This window comes from Pseudorasbora parva, chromosome 4, assembly GCF_024679245.1.
Source record: "Pseudorasbora parva isolate DD20220531a chromosome 4, ASM2467924v1, whole genome shotgun sequence".
Taxonomy (NCBI): Eukaryota; Metazoa; Chordata; class Actinopteri; order Cypriniformes; family Gobionidae; genus Pseudorasbora; species Pseudorasbora parva.
Genome location: NC_090175.1, coordinates 38,485,371 through 38,499,214, shown reverse-complemented (window position 1 = coordinate 38,499,214; position 13,844 = coordinate 38,485,371). Strand labels below are relative to the sequence as shown.

The following is a 13,844-nucleotide window of genomic DNA, read 5'->3' as shown; positions in this document are numbered from 1 at the left end:
AGCCTCCGTCCAAGGACGTGGTTGAATGAGCTAGCTCTAAGCAAAAGGTCAATGACTGTACAAAGAAACTTTAAGGACATGTATTTCTGTGCTCATGGTTTTAATTAAACTATGACTGATGTAAAATGGTTTGAATCCCAAAACCCCTGCAGAAAGTTCAATTTGGCCGAAATATCAGCCTCTGATGCTAGAGAACGTGACATCAAGCACCATGTTGTCTGCAGCAAAAGTTCTGATATCAAATGGTTGTTAAAGCAAAGCAACCATCGGAAACAGTGTCAGAAAACCTTGAACTCATTCTAAATGCTAGAGGGCTCAGTCGGGACTTGAATATAATTGAAATAGAAAGCGTTTGTTGTTAGGAAGCCGAGGAAGTTAGCTTGCTTTGAAACGGCTGGGCTCGTCCGGGATTTGAACCCGGGACCTCTCGCAACCGAAGCGAGAATCATACCCCTAGACCAACGAGCCAGACCTGAATCACCTATGGCTACGTGTGTACACATCTACAGTCACTTAATGTGGCCCTCTAAAAGATTGGGCAGGCACTAGTTTTAATAGAAAACACTTGTCGTTAGGAAGCCGCATTTCCTGGAAGGCAGCGACTCTGAGTATGGCCTGCACAAGGAAAAAAAAAACACGACCTTTGACTGAATCTGGGATATGTTGTAGTACAGATGAACAACAGTATTTATTTCAAAAACACAGTAGTTTTTATCTAAGCTCAACGTAGCCAGCTTGCTTTGAAACGGCTGGGCTCGTCCGGGATTTGAACCCGGGACCTCTCGCACCCTAAGCGAGAATCATACCCTTAGACCAACGAGCCTGACTGCGAACACCAACAGCTACGTGTGTACACATGTACAGTCACTGAATGTTGCCCTCTAAAAGATTGGGCAGGCACTAATTTTAATAGAAAACGCTTGCCGTTAGGAAGCCGCATGTCCTGGAAGGCAGCGACTCTGAGTATGGTCTGTACAAGGAAAAAAAAAACACTTGACCTTTGACTGAATCTGGGCTATGTTGTAGTACAGATGAACAAAACTAATTATTTCAAAAACTCAGCAGTTTTGAGGTGGGCTCAACGCAGCCAGCTTGCTATGAAACGACTGGGCTCGTCCGGGATTTGAACCCGGGACCTCTCGCACCCTAAGCGAGAATCATACCCCTAGACCAACGAGCCTCTCCGATATGCCATGTTTTGTGTGGGTACCACAAATTTAGTGAAGCTCACCTGTATAACGGAACGTGTTCTGTTGTCGAGATACTTAAGTGTAGATATTTGAGCTTCAAAAACTACTTCAAGGGATACTACAGATTGACGGCCAACTTTGCCAAACAAGGCCCGGTGGCCTAATGGATAAGGCATCAGCCTCCGGAGCTGAGGATTATGGGTTCAAGTCCCAACTGGGTCGTCTTTGATGGGCTACCTTTAAGATGGCTTTGTGAGAATTTCAAGGAGGATATATGACTATATCCATGATGACCGCACGATTGGAATTATCATAATGATAACCATATATCACTATGAAAGACGAATTTAAAAGAGAATTCCACAAAGTGTTTTTTTAACACAAGTCACAACAAAAGTAGCTGTCTACTCATCAAGACTGATTCTGCATCTTCAGCATCATCAAAAATTGTCTTCTGCCACTCATGCTTTGCCCATGAAGTCAACAGTGCCAATGAGAGCTTTGGCCATCTAATTGCAGAAAAACGCACGGCACACCAGTGAAGGGCTCTAAAAGTCAACAGCAGCATACAGACTATATCTTAGGCTTGACTTTGAACCATAAGGCATCAGCCTCCGTCCAAGGACGTGGTTGAATGAGCTAGCTCTAAGCAAAAGGTCAATGACTGTACAAAGAAACTTTAAGGACACGTATTTCTGTGCTCATGGTTTTAATTAAACTATGACTGATGTAAAATGGTTTGAATCCCAAAACCCCTGCAGAAAGTTCAATTTGGCCGAAATATCAGCCTCTGATGCTAGAGAACGTGACATCAAGCACCATGTTGTCTGCAGCAAAAGTTCTGATATCAAATGGTTGTTAAAGCAAAGCAACCATCGGAAACAGTGTCAGAAAACCTTGAACTCATTCTAAATGCTAGAGGGCTCAGTCGGGACTTGAATATAATTGAAATAGAAAGCGTTTGTTGTTAGGAAGCCGAGGAAGTTAGCTTGCTTTGAAACGGCTGGGCTCGTCCGGGATTTGAACCCGGGACCTCTCGCACCCGAAGCGAGAATCATACCCCTAGACCAACGAGCCAGACCAGAATCACCTATGGCTACGTGTGTACACATCTACAGTCACTTAATGTGGCCCTCTAAAAGATTGGGCAGGCACTAGTTTTAATAGAAAACACTTGTCGTTAGGAAGCCGCATTTCCTGGAAGGCAGCGACTCTGAGTATGGCCTGCACAAGGAAAAAAAAAAACACGACCTTTGACTGAATCTGGGATATGTTGTAGTACAGATGAAAAACAGTAATTATTTCAAAACCACAGTAGTTTTTATCTAAGCTCAACGTAGCCAGCTTGCTTTGAAACGGCTGGGCTCGTCCGGGATTTGAACCCGGGACCTCTCGCACCCTAAGCGAGAATCATACCCCTAGACCAACGAGCCTGACTGCGAACACCAACAGCTACGTGTGTACACATGTACAGTCACTGAATGTTGCCCTCTAAAAGATTGGGCAGGCACTAATTTTAATAGAAAACGCTTGCCGTTAGGAAGCCGCATTTCCTGGAAGGCAGCGACTCTGAGTATGGTCTGTACAAGGAAAAAAAAAACACTTGACCTTTGACTGAATCTGGGCTATGTTGTAGTACAGATGAACAAAAGTAATTATTTCAAAAACTCAGCAGTTTTGAGGTGGGCTCAACGCAGCCAGCTTGCTATGAAACGACTGGGCTCGTCCGGGATTTGAACCCGGGACCTCTCGCACCCTAAGCGAGAATCATACCCCTAGACCAACGAGCCTCTCCGGTATGCCATGTTTTGTGTGGGTACCACAAATTTAGTGAAGCTCACCTGTATAACGGAACGTGTTCTGTTGTCGAGATACTTAAGTGTAGATATTTGAGCTTCAAAAACACCTTCAAGGGATACTACAGATTGACGGCCAACTTTGCCAAACAAGGCCCGGTGGCCTAATGGATAAGGCATCAGCCTCCGGAGCTGAGGATTGTGGGTTCAAGTCCCAACTGGGTCATCTTTGATGGGCTACCTTTAAGATGGCTTTGTGAGAATTTCAAGGAGGATTTTTCAATGACTATATCCATGATGACCGCACGATTGGAATTATCATAATGATAACCATATATCACTATGAAAGACGAATTTAAAAGAGAATTCCACAAAGTGTTTTTTTAACACAAGTCACAACAAAAGTAGCTGTCTACTCATCAAGACTGATTCTGCATCTTCAGCATCAATAAATTGTCTTCTGCCACTCATGCTTTGCCCATGAAGTCAACAGTGCCAATGAGAGCTTTGGCCATCTAATTGCAGAAAAACGCACGGCACACCAGTGAAGGGCTCTAAAAGTCAACAGCAGCATAAAGACTATATCTTAGGCTTGACTTTGAACCATAAGGCATCAGCCTCCGTCCAAGGACGTGGTTGAATGAGCTAGCTCTAAGCAAAAGGTCAATGACTGTACAAAGAAACTCCAAGGACATGTATTTCTGTGCTCATGGTTTTAATTCAACTATGACTGATGTAAAATGGTTTGAATCCCAAAACCCCTGCAGAAAGTTCAATTTGGCCGAAATATCAGCCTCTGATGCTAGAGAACGTGACATCAAGCACCATGTTGTCTGCAGCAAAAGTTCTGATATCAAATGGTTGTTAAAGCAAAGCAACCATCGGAAACAGTGTCAGAAAACCTTGAACTCATTCTAAATGCTAGAGGGCTCAGTCGGGAATTGAATATAATTGAAATAGAAAGCGTTTGTTGTTAGGAAGCCGAGGAAGTTAGCTTGCTTTGAAACGGCTGGGCTCGTCCGGGATTTGAACCCGGGACCTCTCGCACCCGAAGCGAGAATCATACCCCTAGACCAACGAGCCAGACCAGAATCACCTATGGCTACGTGTGTACACATCTACAGTCACTTAATGTGGCCCTCTAAAAGATTGGGCAGGCACTAGTTTTAATAGAAAACACTTGTCGTTAGGAAGCCGCATTTCCTGGAAGGCAGCGACTCTGAGTATGGCCTGCACAAGGAAGAAAAAAACACGACCTTTGTCTGAATCTGGGATATGTTGTAGTACAGATGAACAACAGTAATTATTTCAAAACCACAGTAGTTTTTATCTAAGCTCAACGTAGTGTGCACACATGTACAGCTACGTGTGTACACATGTACAGTCACTGAATGTTGCCCTCTAAAAGATTGGGCAGGCACTAATTTTAATAGAAAACGCTTGCCGTTAGGAAGCCGCATTTCCTGGAAGGCAGCGACTCTGAGTATGGTCTGTACAAGGAAAAAAAAAACACTTGACCTTTGACTGAATCTGGGCTATGTTGTAGTACAGATGAACAAAAGTAATTATTTCAAAAACTCAGCAGTTTTGAGGTGGGCTCAACGCAGCCAGCTTGCTATGAAACGACTGGGCTCGTCCGGGATTTGAACCCGGGACCTCTCGCACCCTAAGCGAGAATCATACCCCTAGACCAACGAGCCTCTCCGGTATACCATGTTTTGTGTGGGTACCACAAATTTAGTGAAGCTCACCTGTATAACGGAACGTGTTCTGTTGTCGAGATACTTAAGTGTAGATATTTGAGCTTCAAAAACTACTTCAAGGGATACTACAGATTGACGGCCAACTTTGCCAAACAAGGCCCGGTGGCCTAATGGATAAGGCATCAGCCTCCGGAGCTGAGGATTGTGGGTTCAAGTCCCAACTGGGTCGTCTTTGATGGGCTACCTTTAAGATGGCTTTGTGAGAATTTGCAAGGAGGATTTTTCAATGACTATATCCATGATGACCGCACGATTAGAATTATCATAATGATAACCATATATCACTATGAAAGACGAATTTAAAAGAGAATTCCACAAAGTGTTTTTTTAACACAAGTCACAACAAAAGTAGCTGTCTACTCATCAAGACTGATTCTGCATCTTCAGCATCAATAAATTGTCTTCTGCCACTCATGCTTTGCCCATGAAGTCAACAGTGCCAATGAGAGCTTTGGCTATCTAATTGCAGAAAAACGCACGGCACACCAGTGAAGGGCTCTAAAAGTCAACAGCAGCATACAGACTATATCTTAGGCCTGACCTTGAACCATAAGGCATCAGCCTCCGTCCAAGGACGTGGTTGAATGAGCTAGCTCTAAGCAAAAGGTCAATGACTGTACAAAGAAACTCCAAGGACATGTATTTCTGTGCTCATCGTTTTAATTAAACTATGACTGATGTAAAATGGTTTGAATCCCAAAACCCCTGCAGAATGTTCAATTTGGCCGAAGTATCAGCCTCTGATGCTAGAGAACGTGACATCAAGCACCATGTTGTCTGCAGCAAAAGTTCTGATATCAAATGATTATTCAATTATATCCATATAATTATATTATGGATATAATTATTTCAAAAACTCAGCAGTTTTGAGGTGGGCTCAACGCAGCCAGCTTGCTATGAAACGACTGGGCTCGTCCGGGATTTGAACCCGGGACCTCTCGCACCCTAAGCGAGAATCATACCCCTAGACCAACGAGCCTCTCCGGTATGCCATGTTTTGTGTGGGTACCACAAATTTAGTGAAGCTCACCTGTATAACGGAACGTGTTCTGTTGTCGAGATACTTAAGTGTAGATATTTGAGCTTCAAAAACTACTTCAAGGGATACTACAGATTGACGGCCAACTTTGCCAAACAAGGCCCGGTGGCCTAATGGATAAGGCATCAGCCTCCGGAGCTGAGGATTGTGGGTTCAAGTCCCAACTGGGTCGTCTTTGATGGGCTACCTTTAAGATGGCTTTGTGAGAATTTCAAGGAGGATATATGACTATATCCATGATGACCGCACGATTGGAATTATCATAATGATAACCATATATCACTATGAAAGACGAATTTAAAAGAGAATTCCACAAAGTGTTTTTTTAACACAAGTCACAACAAAAGTAGCTGTCTACTCATCAAGACTGATTCTGCATCTTCAGCATCATCAAAAATTGTCTTCTGCCACTCATGCTTTGCCCATGAAGTCAACAGTGCCAATGAGAGCTTTGGCCATCTAATTGCAGAAAAACGCACGGCACACCAGTGAAGGGCTCTAAAAGTCAACAGCAGCATACAGACTATATCTTAGGCTTGACTTTGAACCATAAGGCATCAGCCTCCGTCCAAGGACGTGGTTGAATGAGCTAGCTCTAAGCAAAAGGTCAATGACTGTACAAAGAAACTTTAAGGACATGTATTTCTGTGCTCATGGTTTTAATTAAACTATGACTGATGTAAAATGGTTTGAATCCCAAAACCCCTGCAGAAAGTTCAATTTGGCCGAAATATCAGCCTCTGATGCTAGAGAACGTGACATCAAGCACCATGTTGTCTGCAGCAAAAGTTCTGATATCAAATGGTTGTTAAAGCAAAGCAACCATCGGAAACAGTGTCAGAAAACCTTGAACTCATTCTAAATGCTAGAGGGCTCAGTCGGGACTTGAATATAATTGAAATAGAAAGCGTTTGTTGTTAGGAAGCCGAGGAAGTTAGCTTGCTTTGAAACGGCTGGGCTAGTCCGGGATTTGAACCCGGGACCTCTCGCAACCGAAGCGAGAATCATACCCCTAGACCAACGAGCCAGACCTGAATCACCTATGGCTACGTGTGTACACATCTACAGTCACTTAATGTGGCCCTCTAAAAGATTGGGCAGGCACTAGTTTTAATAGAAAACACTTGTCGTTAGGAAGCCGCATTTCCTGGAAGGCAGCGACTCTGAGTATGGCCTGCACAAGGAAAAAAAAAACACGACCTTTGACTGAATCTGGGATATGTTGTAGTACAGATGAACAACAGTATTTATTTCAAAAACACAGTAGTTTTTATCTAAGCTCAACGTAGCCAGCTTGCTTTGAAACGGCTGGGCTCGTCCGGGATTTGAACCCGGGACCTCTCGCACCCTAAGCGAGAATCATACCCCTAGACCAACGAGCCTGACTGCGAACACCAACAGCTACGTGTGTACACATGTACAGTCACTGAATGTTGCCCTCTAAAAGATTGGGCAGGCACTAATTTTAATAGAAAACGCTTGCCGTTAGGAAGCCGCATGTCCTGGAAGGCAGCGACTCTGAGTATGGTCTGTACAAGGAAAAAAAAACCACTTGACCTTTGACTGAATCTGGGCTATGTTGTAGTACAGATGAACAAAAGTAATTATTTCAAAAACTCAGCAGTTTTGAGGTGGGCTCAACGCAGCCAGCTTGCTATGAAACGACTGGGCTCGTCAGGGATTTGAACCCGGGACCTCTCGCACCCTAAGCGAGAATCATACCCCTAGACCAACGAGCCTCTCCGATATGCCATGTTTTGTGTGGGTACCACAAATTTAGTGAAGCTCACCTGTATAACGGAACGTGTTCTGTTGTCGAGATACTTAAGTGTAGATATTTGAGCTTCAAAAACTACTTCAAGGGATACTACAGATTGACGGCCAACTTTGCCAAACAAGGCCCGGTGGCCTAATGGATAAGGCATCAGCCTCCGGAGCTGAGGATTATGGGTTCAAGTCCCAACTGGGTCGTCTTTGATGGGCTACCTTTAAGATGGCTTTGTGAGAATTTCAAGGAGGATATATGACTATATCCATGATGACCGCACGATTGGAATTATCATAATGATAACCATATATCACTATGAAAGACGAATTTAAAAGAGAATTCCACAAAGTGTTTTTTTAACACAAGTCACAACAAAAGTAGCTGTCTACTCATCAAGACTGATTCTGCATCTTCAGCATCATCAAAAATTGTCTTCTGCCACTCATGCTTTGCCCATGAAGTCAACAGTGCCAATGAGAGCTTTGGCCATCTAATTGCAGAAAAACGCACGGCACACCAGTGAAGGGCTCTAAAAGTCAACAGCAGCATACAGACTATATCTTAGGCTTGACTTTGAACCATAAGGCATCAGCCTCCGTCCAAGGACGTGGTTGAATGAGCTAGCTCTAAGCAAAAGGTCAATGACTGTACAAAGAAACTTTAAGGACACGTATTTCTGTGCTCATGGTTTTAATTAAACTATGACTGATGTAAAATGGTTTGAATCCCAAAACCCCTGCAGAAAGTTCAATTTGGCCGAAATATCAGCCTCTGATGCTAGAGAACGTGACATCAAGCACCATGTTGTCTGCAGCAAAAGTTCTGATATCAAATGGTTGTTAAAGCAAAGCAACCATCGGAAACAGTGTCAGAAAACCTTGAACTCATTCTAAATGCTAGAGGGCTCAGTCGGGACTTGAATATAATTGAAATAGAAAGCGTTTGTTGTTAGGAAGCCGAGGAAGTTAGCTTGCTTTGAAACGGCTGGGCTCGTCCGGGATTTGAACCCGGGACCTCTCGCACCCGAAGCGAGAATCATACCCCTAGACCAACGAGCCAGACCAGAATCACCTATGGCTACGTGTGTACACATCTACAGTCACTTAATGTGGCCCTCTAAAAGATTGGGCAGGCACTAGTTTTAATAGAAAACACTTGTCGTTAGGAAGCCGCATTTCCTGGAAGGCAGCGACTCTGAGTATGGCCTGCACAAGGAAGAAAAAAACACGACCTTTGTCTGAATCTGGGATATGTTGTAGTACAGATGAACAACAGTAATTATTTCAAAACCACAGTAGTTTTTATCTAAGCTCAACATAGCCAGCTTGCTTTGAAACGGCTGGGCTCGTCCGGGATTTGAACCCGGGACCTCTCGCACCCTAAGCGAGAATCATACCCCTAGACCAACGAGCCTGACTGCGAACATCAACAGCTACGTGTGTACACATGTACAGTCACTGAATGTTGCCCTCTAAAAGATTGGGCAGGCACTAATTTTAATAGAAAACGCTTGCCGTTAGGAAGCCGCATTTCCTGGAAGGCAGCGACTCTGAGTATGGTCTGTACAAGGAAAAAAAAAACACTTGACCTTTGACTGAATCTGGGCTATGTTGTAGTACAGATGAACAAAAGTAATTATTTCAAAAACTCAGCAGTTTTGAGGTGGGCTCAACGCAGCCAGCTTGCTATGAAACGACTGGGCTCGTCCGGGATTTGAACCCGGGACCTCTCGCACCCTAAGCGAGAATCATACCCCTAGACCAACAAGCCTCTCCGGTATGCCATGTTTTGTGTGGGTACCACAAATTTAGTGAAGCTCACCTGTATAACGGAACGTGTTCTGTTGTCGAGATACTTAAGTGTAGATATTTGAGCTTCAAAAACACCTTCAAGGGATACTACAGATTGACGGCCAACTTTGCCAAACAAGGCCCGGTGGCCTAATGGATAAGGCATCAGCCTCCGGAGCTGAGGATTGTGGGTTCAAGTCCCAACTGGGTCGTCTTTGATGGGCTACCTTTAAGATGGCTTTGTGAGAATTTCAAGGAGGATTTTTCAATGACTATATCCATGATGACCGCACGATTGGAATTATCATAATGATAACCATATATCACTATGAAAGACGAATTTAAAAGAGAATTCCACAAAGTGTTTTTTTAACACAAGTCACAACAAAAGTAGCTGTCTACTCATCAAGACTGATTCTGCATCTTCAGCATCATCAAAAATTGTCTTCTGCCACTCATGCTTTGCCCATGAAGTCAACAGTGCCAATGAGAGCTTTGGCCATCTAATTGCAGAAAAACGCACGGCACACCAGTGAAGGGCTCTAAAAGTCAACAGCAGCATACAGACTATATCTTAGGCTTGACTTTGAACCATAAGGCATCAGCCTCCGTCCAAGGACGTGGTTGAATGAGCTAGCTCTAAGCAAAAGGTCAATGACTGTACAAAGAAACTTTAAGGACACGTATTTCTGTGCTCATGGTTTTAATTAAACTATGACTGATGTAAAATGGTTTGAATCCCAAAACCCCTGCAGAAAGTTCAATTTGGCCGAAATATCAGCCTCTGATGCTAGAGAACGTGACATCAAGCACCATGTTGTCTGCAGCAAAAGTTCTGATATCAAATGGTTGTTAAAGCAAAGCAACCATCGGAAACAGTGTCAGAAAACCTTGAACTCATTCTAAATGCTAGAGGGCTCAGTCGGGACTTGAATATAATTGAAATAGAAAGCGTTTGTTGTTAGGAAGCCGAGGAAGTTAGCTTGCTTTGAAACGGCTGGGCTCGTCCGGGATTTGAACCCGGGACCTCTCGCACCCGAAGCGAGAATCATACCCCTAGACCAACGAGCCAGACCAGAATCACCTATGGCTACGTGTGTACACATCTACAGTCACTTAATGTGGCCCTCTAAAAGATTGGGCAGGCACTAGTTTTAATAGAAAACACTTGTCGTTAGGAAGCCGCATTTCCTGGAAGGCAGCGACTCTGAGTATGGCCTGCACAAGGAAGAAAAAAACACGACCTTTGTCTGAATCTGGGATATGTTGTAGTACAGATGAACAACAGTAATTATTTCAAAACCACAGTAGTTTTTATCTAAGCTCAACATAGCCAGCTTGCTTTGAAACGGCTGGGCTCGTCCGGGATTTGAACCCGGGACCTCTCGCACCCTAAGCGAGAATCATACCCCTAGACCAACGAGCCTGACTGCGAACATCAACAGCTACGTGTGTACACATGTACAGTCACTGAATGTTGCCCTCTAAAAGATTGGGCAGGCACTAATTTTAATAGAAAACGCTTGCCGTTAGGAAGCCGCATTTCCTGGAAGGCAGCGACTCTGAGTATGGTCTGTACAAGGAAAAAAAAAACACTTGACCTTTGACTGAATCTGGGCTATGTTGTAGTACAGATGAACAAAAGTAATTATTTCAAAAACTCAGCAGTTTTGAGGTGGGCTCAACGCAGCCAGCTTGCTATGAAACGACTGGGCTCGTCCGGGATTTGAACCCGGGACCTCTCGCACCCTAAGCGAGAATCATACCCCTAGACCAACAAGCCTCTCCGGTATGCCATGTTTTGTGTGGGTACCACAAATTTAGTGAAGCTCACCTGTATAACGGAACGTGTTCTGTTGTCGAGATACTTAAGTGTAGATATTTGAGCTTCAAAAACACCTTCAAGGGATACTACAGATTGACGGCCAACTTTGCCAAACAAGGCCCGGTGGCCTAATGGATAAGGCATCAGCCTCCGGAGCTGAGGATTGTGGGTTCAAGTCCCAACTGGGTCGTCTTTGATGGGCTACCTTTAAGATGGCTTTGTGAGAATTTCAAGGAGGATTTTTCAATGACTATATCCATGATGACCGCACGATTGGAATTATCATAATGATAACCATATATCACTATGAAAGACGAATTTAAAAGAGAATTCCACAAAGTGTTTTTTTAACACAAGTCACAACAAAAGTAGCTGTCTACTCATCAAGACTGATTCTGCATCTTCAGCATCAATAAATTGTCTTCTGCCACTCATGCTTTGCCCATGAAGTCAACAGTGCCAATGAGAGCTTTGGCCATCTAATTGCAGAAAAACGCACGGCACACCAGTGAAGGGCTCTAAAAGTCAACAGCAGCATAAAGACTATATCTTAGGCTTGACTTTGAACCATAAGGCATCAGCCTCCGTCCAAGGACGTGGTTGAATGAGCTAGCTCTAAGCAAAAGGTCAATGACTGTACAAAGAAACTCCAAGGACATGTATTTCTGTGCTCATGGTTTTAATTCAACTATGACTGATGTAAAATGGTTTGAATCCCAAAACCCCTGCAGAAAGTTCAATTTGGCCGAAATATCAGCCTCTGATGCTAGAGAACGTGACATCAAGCACCATGTTGTCTGCAGCAAAAGTTCTGATATCAAATGGTTGTTAAAGCAAAGCAACCATCGGAAACAGTGTCAGAAAACCTTGAACTCATTCTAAATGCTAGAGGGCTCAGTCGGGAATTGAATATAATTGAAATAGAAAGCGTTTGTTGTTAGGAAGCCGAGGAAGTTAGCTTGCTTTGAAACGGCTGGGCTCGTCCGGGATTTGAACCCGGGACCTCTCGCACCCGAAGCGAGAATCATACCCCTAGACCAACGAGCCAGACCAGAATCATCTATGGCTACGTGTGTACACATCTACAGTCACTTAATGTGGCCCTCTAAAAGATTGGGCAGGCACTAGTTTTAATAGAAAACACTTGTCGTTAGGAAGCCGCATTTCCTGGAAGGCAGCGACTCTGAGTATGGCCTGCACAAGGAAGAAAAAAACACGACCTTTGTCTGAATCTGGGATATGTTGTAGTACAGATGAACAACAGTAATTATTTCAAAACCACAGTAGTTTTTATCTAAGCTCAACGTAGCCAGCTTGCTTTGAAACGGCTCGGCTCGTCCGGGATTTGAACCCGGGACCTCTCGCACCCTAAGCGGCAATCATACCCCTAGACCAACGAGCCTGACTGCGAACACCAGCAGCTACGTGTGTACACATGTACAGTCACTGAATGTTGCCCTCTAAAAGATTGGGCAGGCACTAATTTTAATAGAAAACGCTTGCCGTTAGGAAGCCGCATTTCCTGGAAGGCAGCGACTCTGAGTATGGTCTGTACAAGGAAAAAACAAACACTTGACCTTTGACTGAATCTGGGCTATGTTGTAGTACAGATGAACAAAAGTAATTATTTCAAAAACTCAGCAGTTTTGAGGTGGGCTCAACGCAGCCAGCTTGCTATGAAACGACTGGGCTCGTCCAGGATTTGAACCCGGGACCTCTCGCACCCTAAGCGAGAATCATACCCCTAGACCAACGAGCCTCTCTGGTATGCCATGTTTTGTGTGGGTACCACAAATTTAGTGAAGCTCACCTGTATAACGGAACGTGTTCTGTTGTCGAGATACTTAAGTGTAGATATTTGAGCTTCAAAAACTACTTCAAGGGATACTACAGATTGACGGCCAACTTTGCCAAACAAGGCCCGGTGGCCTAATGGATAAGGCATCAGCCTCCGGAGCTGAGGATTGTGGGTTCAAGTCCCAACTGGGTCGTCTTTGATGGGCTACCTTTAAGATGGCTTTGTGAGAATTTCAAGGAGGATTTTTCAATGACTATATCCATGATGACCGCACGATTGGAATTATCATAATGATAACCATATATCACTATGAAAGACGAATTTAAAAGAGAATTCCACAAAGTGTTTTTTTAACACAAGTCACAACAAAAGTAGCTGTCTACTCATCAAGACTGATTCTGCATCTTCAGCATCAATAAATTGTCTTCTGCCACTCATGCTTTGCCCATGAAGTCAACAGTGCCAATGAGAGCTTTGGCCATCTAATTGCAGAAAAACGCACGGCACACCAGTGAAGGGCTCTAAAAGTCAACAGCAGCATACAGACTATATCTTAGGCTTGACTTTGAACCATAAGGCATCAGCCTCCGTCCAAGGACGTGGTTGAATGAGCTAGCTCTAAGCAAAAGGTCAATGACTGTACAAAGAAACTCCAAGGACATGTATTTCTGTGCTCATGGTTTTAATTCAACTATGACTGATGTAAAATGGTTTGAATCCCAAAACCCCTGCAGAAAGTTCAATTTGGCCGAAATATCAGCCTCTGATGCTAGAGAACGTGACATCAAGCACCATGTTGTCTGCAGCAAAAGTTCTGATATCAAATGGTTGTTAAAGCAAAGCAACCATCGGAAACAGTGTCAGAAAACCTTGAA

At 43.9% G+C, this 13,844-nt stretch overlaps 29 non-coding genes across 29 annotated transcripts; 8 read left to right on the top strand and 21 right to left on the bottom strand.

Annotated features, from left to right (window-relative positions):
* Positions 1-396: 396 nt before the first annotated feature.
* trnap-cgg (transfer RNA proline (anticodon CGG)) lies at positions 397-468 on the bottom strand. Its single transcript has one exon. It is a non-coding gene; the product is annotated as a tRNA-Pro (tRNA).
* Positions 469-751: 283 nt separating this feature from the next.
* Positions 752-823, bottom strand: trnap-agg (transfer RNA proline (anticodon AGG)). The gene has a single exon. It is a non-coding gene; the product is annotated as a tRNA-Pro (tRNA).
* Positions 824-1,108: 285 nt separating this feature from the next.
* trnap-agg (transfer RNA proline (anticodon AGG)) lies at positions 1,109-1,180 on the bottom strand. Its single transcript has one exon. It is a non-coding gene; the product is annotated as a tRNA-Pro (tRNA).
* A 159-nt stretch (positions 1,181-1,339) lies between these two features.
* Positions 1,340-1,412, top strand: trnar-ccg (transfer RNA arginine (anticodon CCG)). Its single transcript has one exon. It is a non-coding gene; the product is annotated as a tRNA-Arg (tRNA).
* A 783-nt stretch (positions 1,413-2,195) lies between these two features.
* On the bottom strand, positions 2,196-2,267 carry trnap-cgg (transfer RNA proline (anticodon CGG)). The gene has a single exon. It is a non-coding gene; the product is annotated as a tRNA-Pro (tRNA).
* A 284-nt stretch (positions 2,268-2,551) lies between these two features.
* Positions 2,552-2,623, bottom strand: trnap-agg (transfer RNA proline (anticodon AGG)). Its single transcript has one exon. It is a non-coding gene; the product is annotated as a tRNA-Pro (tRNA).
* A 285-nt stretch (positions 2,624-2,908) lies between these two features.
* On the bottom strand, positions 2,909-2,980 carry trnap-agg (transfer RNA proline (anticodon AGG)). The gene has a single exon. It is a non-coding gene; the product is annotated as a tRNA-Pro (tRNA).
* A 159-nt stretch (positions 2,981-3,139) lies between these two features.
* Positions 3,140-3,212, top strand: trnar-ccg (transfer RNA arginine (anticodon CCG)). The gene has a single exon. It is a non-coding gene; the product is annotated as a tRNA-Arg (tRNA).
* A 785-nt stretch (positions 3,213-3,997) lies between these two features.
* On the bottom strand, positions 3,998-4,069 carry trnap-cgg (transfer RNA proline (anticodon CGG)). Its single transcript has one exon. It is a non-coding gene; the product is annotated as a tRNA-Pro (tRNA).
* Positions 4,070-4,614: 545 nt separating this feature from the next.
* Positions 4,615-4,686, bottom strand: trnap-agg (transfer RNA proline (anticodon AGG)). Its single transcript has one exon. It is a non-coding gene; the product is annotated as a tRNA-Pro (tRNA).
* A 159-nt stretch (positions 4,687-4,845) lies between these two features.
* Positions 4,846-4,918, top strand: trnar-ccg (transfer RNA arginine (anticodon CCG)). The gene has a single exon. It is a non-coding gene; the product is annotated as a tRNA-Arg (tRNA).
* A 738-nt stretch (positions 4,919-5,656) lies between these two features.
* On the bottom strand, positions 5,657-5,728 carry trnap-agg (transfer RNA proline (anticodon AGG)). Its single transcript has one exon. It is a non-coding gene; the product is annotated as a tRNA-Pro (tRNA).
* A 159-nt stretch (positions 5,729-5,887) lies between these two features.
* trnar-ccg (transfer RNA arginine (anticodon CCG)) lies at positions 5,888-5,960 on the top strand. Its single transcript has one exon. It is a non-coding gene; the product is annotated as a tRNA-Arg (tRNA).
* Positions 5,961-6,743: 783 nt separating this feature from the next.
* Positions 6,744-6,815, bottom strand: trnap-cgg (transfer RNA proline (anticodon CGG)). The gene has a single exon. It is a non-coding gene; the product is annotated as a tRNA-Pro (tRNA).
* A 283-nt stretch (positions 6,816-7,098) lies between these two features.
* trnap-agg (transfer RNA proline (anticodon AGG)) lies at positions 7,099-7,170 on the bottom strand. The gene has a single exon. It is a non-coding gene; the product is annotated as a tRNA-Pro (tRNA).
* A 285-nt stretch (positions 7,171-7,455) lies between these two features.
* trnap-agg (transfer RNA proline (anticodon AGG)) lies at positions 7,456-7,527 on the bottom strand. The gene has a single exon. It is a non-coding gene; the product is annotated as a tRNA-Pro (tRNA).
* A 159-nt stretch (positions 7,528-7,686) lies between these two features.
* Positions 7,687-7,759, top strand: trnar-ccg (transfer RNA arginine (anticodon CCG)). Its single transcript has one exon. It is a non-coding gene; the product is annotated as a tRNA-Arg (tRNA).
* A 783-nt stretch (positions 7,760-8,542) lies between these two features.
* trnap-cgg (transfer RNA proline (anticodon CGG)) lies at positions 8,543-8,614 on the bottom strand. Its single transcript has one exon. It is a non-coding gene; the product is annotated as a tRNA-Pro (tRNA).
* Positions 8,615-8,897: 283 nt separating this feature from the next.
* trnap-agg (transfer RNA proline (anticodon AGG)) lies at positions 8,898-8,969 on the bottom strand. Its single transcript has one exon. It is a non-coding gene; the product is annotated as a tRNA-Pro (tRNA).
* A 285-nt stretch (positions 8,970-9,254) lies between these two features.
* Positions 9,255-9,326, bottom strand: trnap-agg (transfer RNA proline (anticodon AGG)). The gene has a single exon. It is a non-coding gene; the product is annotated as a tRNA-Pro (tRNA).
* Positions 9,327-9,485: 159 nt separating this feature from the next.
* trnar-ccg (transfer RNA arginine (anticodon CCG)) lies at positions 9,486-9,558 on the top strand. The gene has a single exon. It is a non-coding gene; the product is annotated as a tRNA-Arg (tRNA).
* Positions 9,559-10,345: 787 nt separating this feature from the next.
* On the bottom strand, positions 10,346-10,417 carry trnap-cgg (transfer RNA proline (anticodon CGG)). Its single transcript has one exon. It is a non-coding gene; the product is annotated as a tRNA-Pro (tRNA).
* A 283-nt stretch (positions 10,418-10,700) lies between these two features.
* On the bottom strand, positions 10,701-10,772 carry trnap-agg (transfer RNA proline (anticodon AGG)). Its single transcript has one exon. It is a non-coding gene; the product is annotated as a tRNA-Pro (tRNA).
* Positions 10,773-11,057: 285 nt separating this feature from the next.
* trnap-agg (transfer RNA proline (anticodon AGG)) lies at positions 11,058-11,129 on the bottom strand. The gene has a single exon. It is a non-coding gene; the product is annotated as a tRNA-Pro (tRNA).
* A 159-nt stretch (positions 11,130-11,288) lies between these two features.
* Positions 11,289-11,361, top strand: trnar-ccg (transfer RNA arginine (anticodon CCG)). Its single transcript has one exon. It is a non-coding gene; the product is annotated as a tRNA-Arg (tRNA).
* Positions 11,362-12,146: 785 nt separating this feature from the next.
* On the bottom strand, positions 12,147-12,218 carry trnap-cgg (transfer RNA proline (anticodon CGG)). The gene has a single exon. It is a non-coding gene; the product is annotated as a tRNA-Pro (tRNA).
* Positions 12,219-12,501: 283 nt separating this feature from the next.
* trnap-agg (transfer RNA proline (anticodon AGG)) lies at positions 12,502-12,573 on the bottom strand. Its single transcript has one exon. It is a non-coding gene; the product is annotated as a tRNA-Pro (tRNA).
* A 285-nt stretch (positions 12,574-12,858) lies between these two features.
* trnap-agg (transfer RNA proline (anticodon AGG)) lies at positions 12,859-12,930 on the bottom strand. The gene has a single exon. It is a non-coding gene; the product is annotated as a tRNA-Pro (tRNA).
* Positions 12,931-13,089: 159 nt separating this feature from the next.
* trnar-ccg (transfer RNA arginine (anticodon CCG)) lies at positions 13,090-13,162 on the top strand. The gene has a single exon. It is a non-coding gene; the product is annotated as a tRNA-Arg (tRNA).
* The last annotated feature ends 682 nt before the right edge of the window (positions 13,163-13,844 follow it).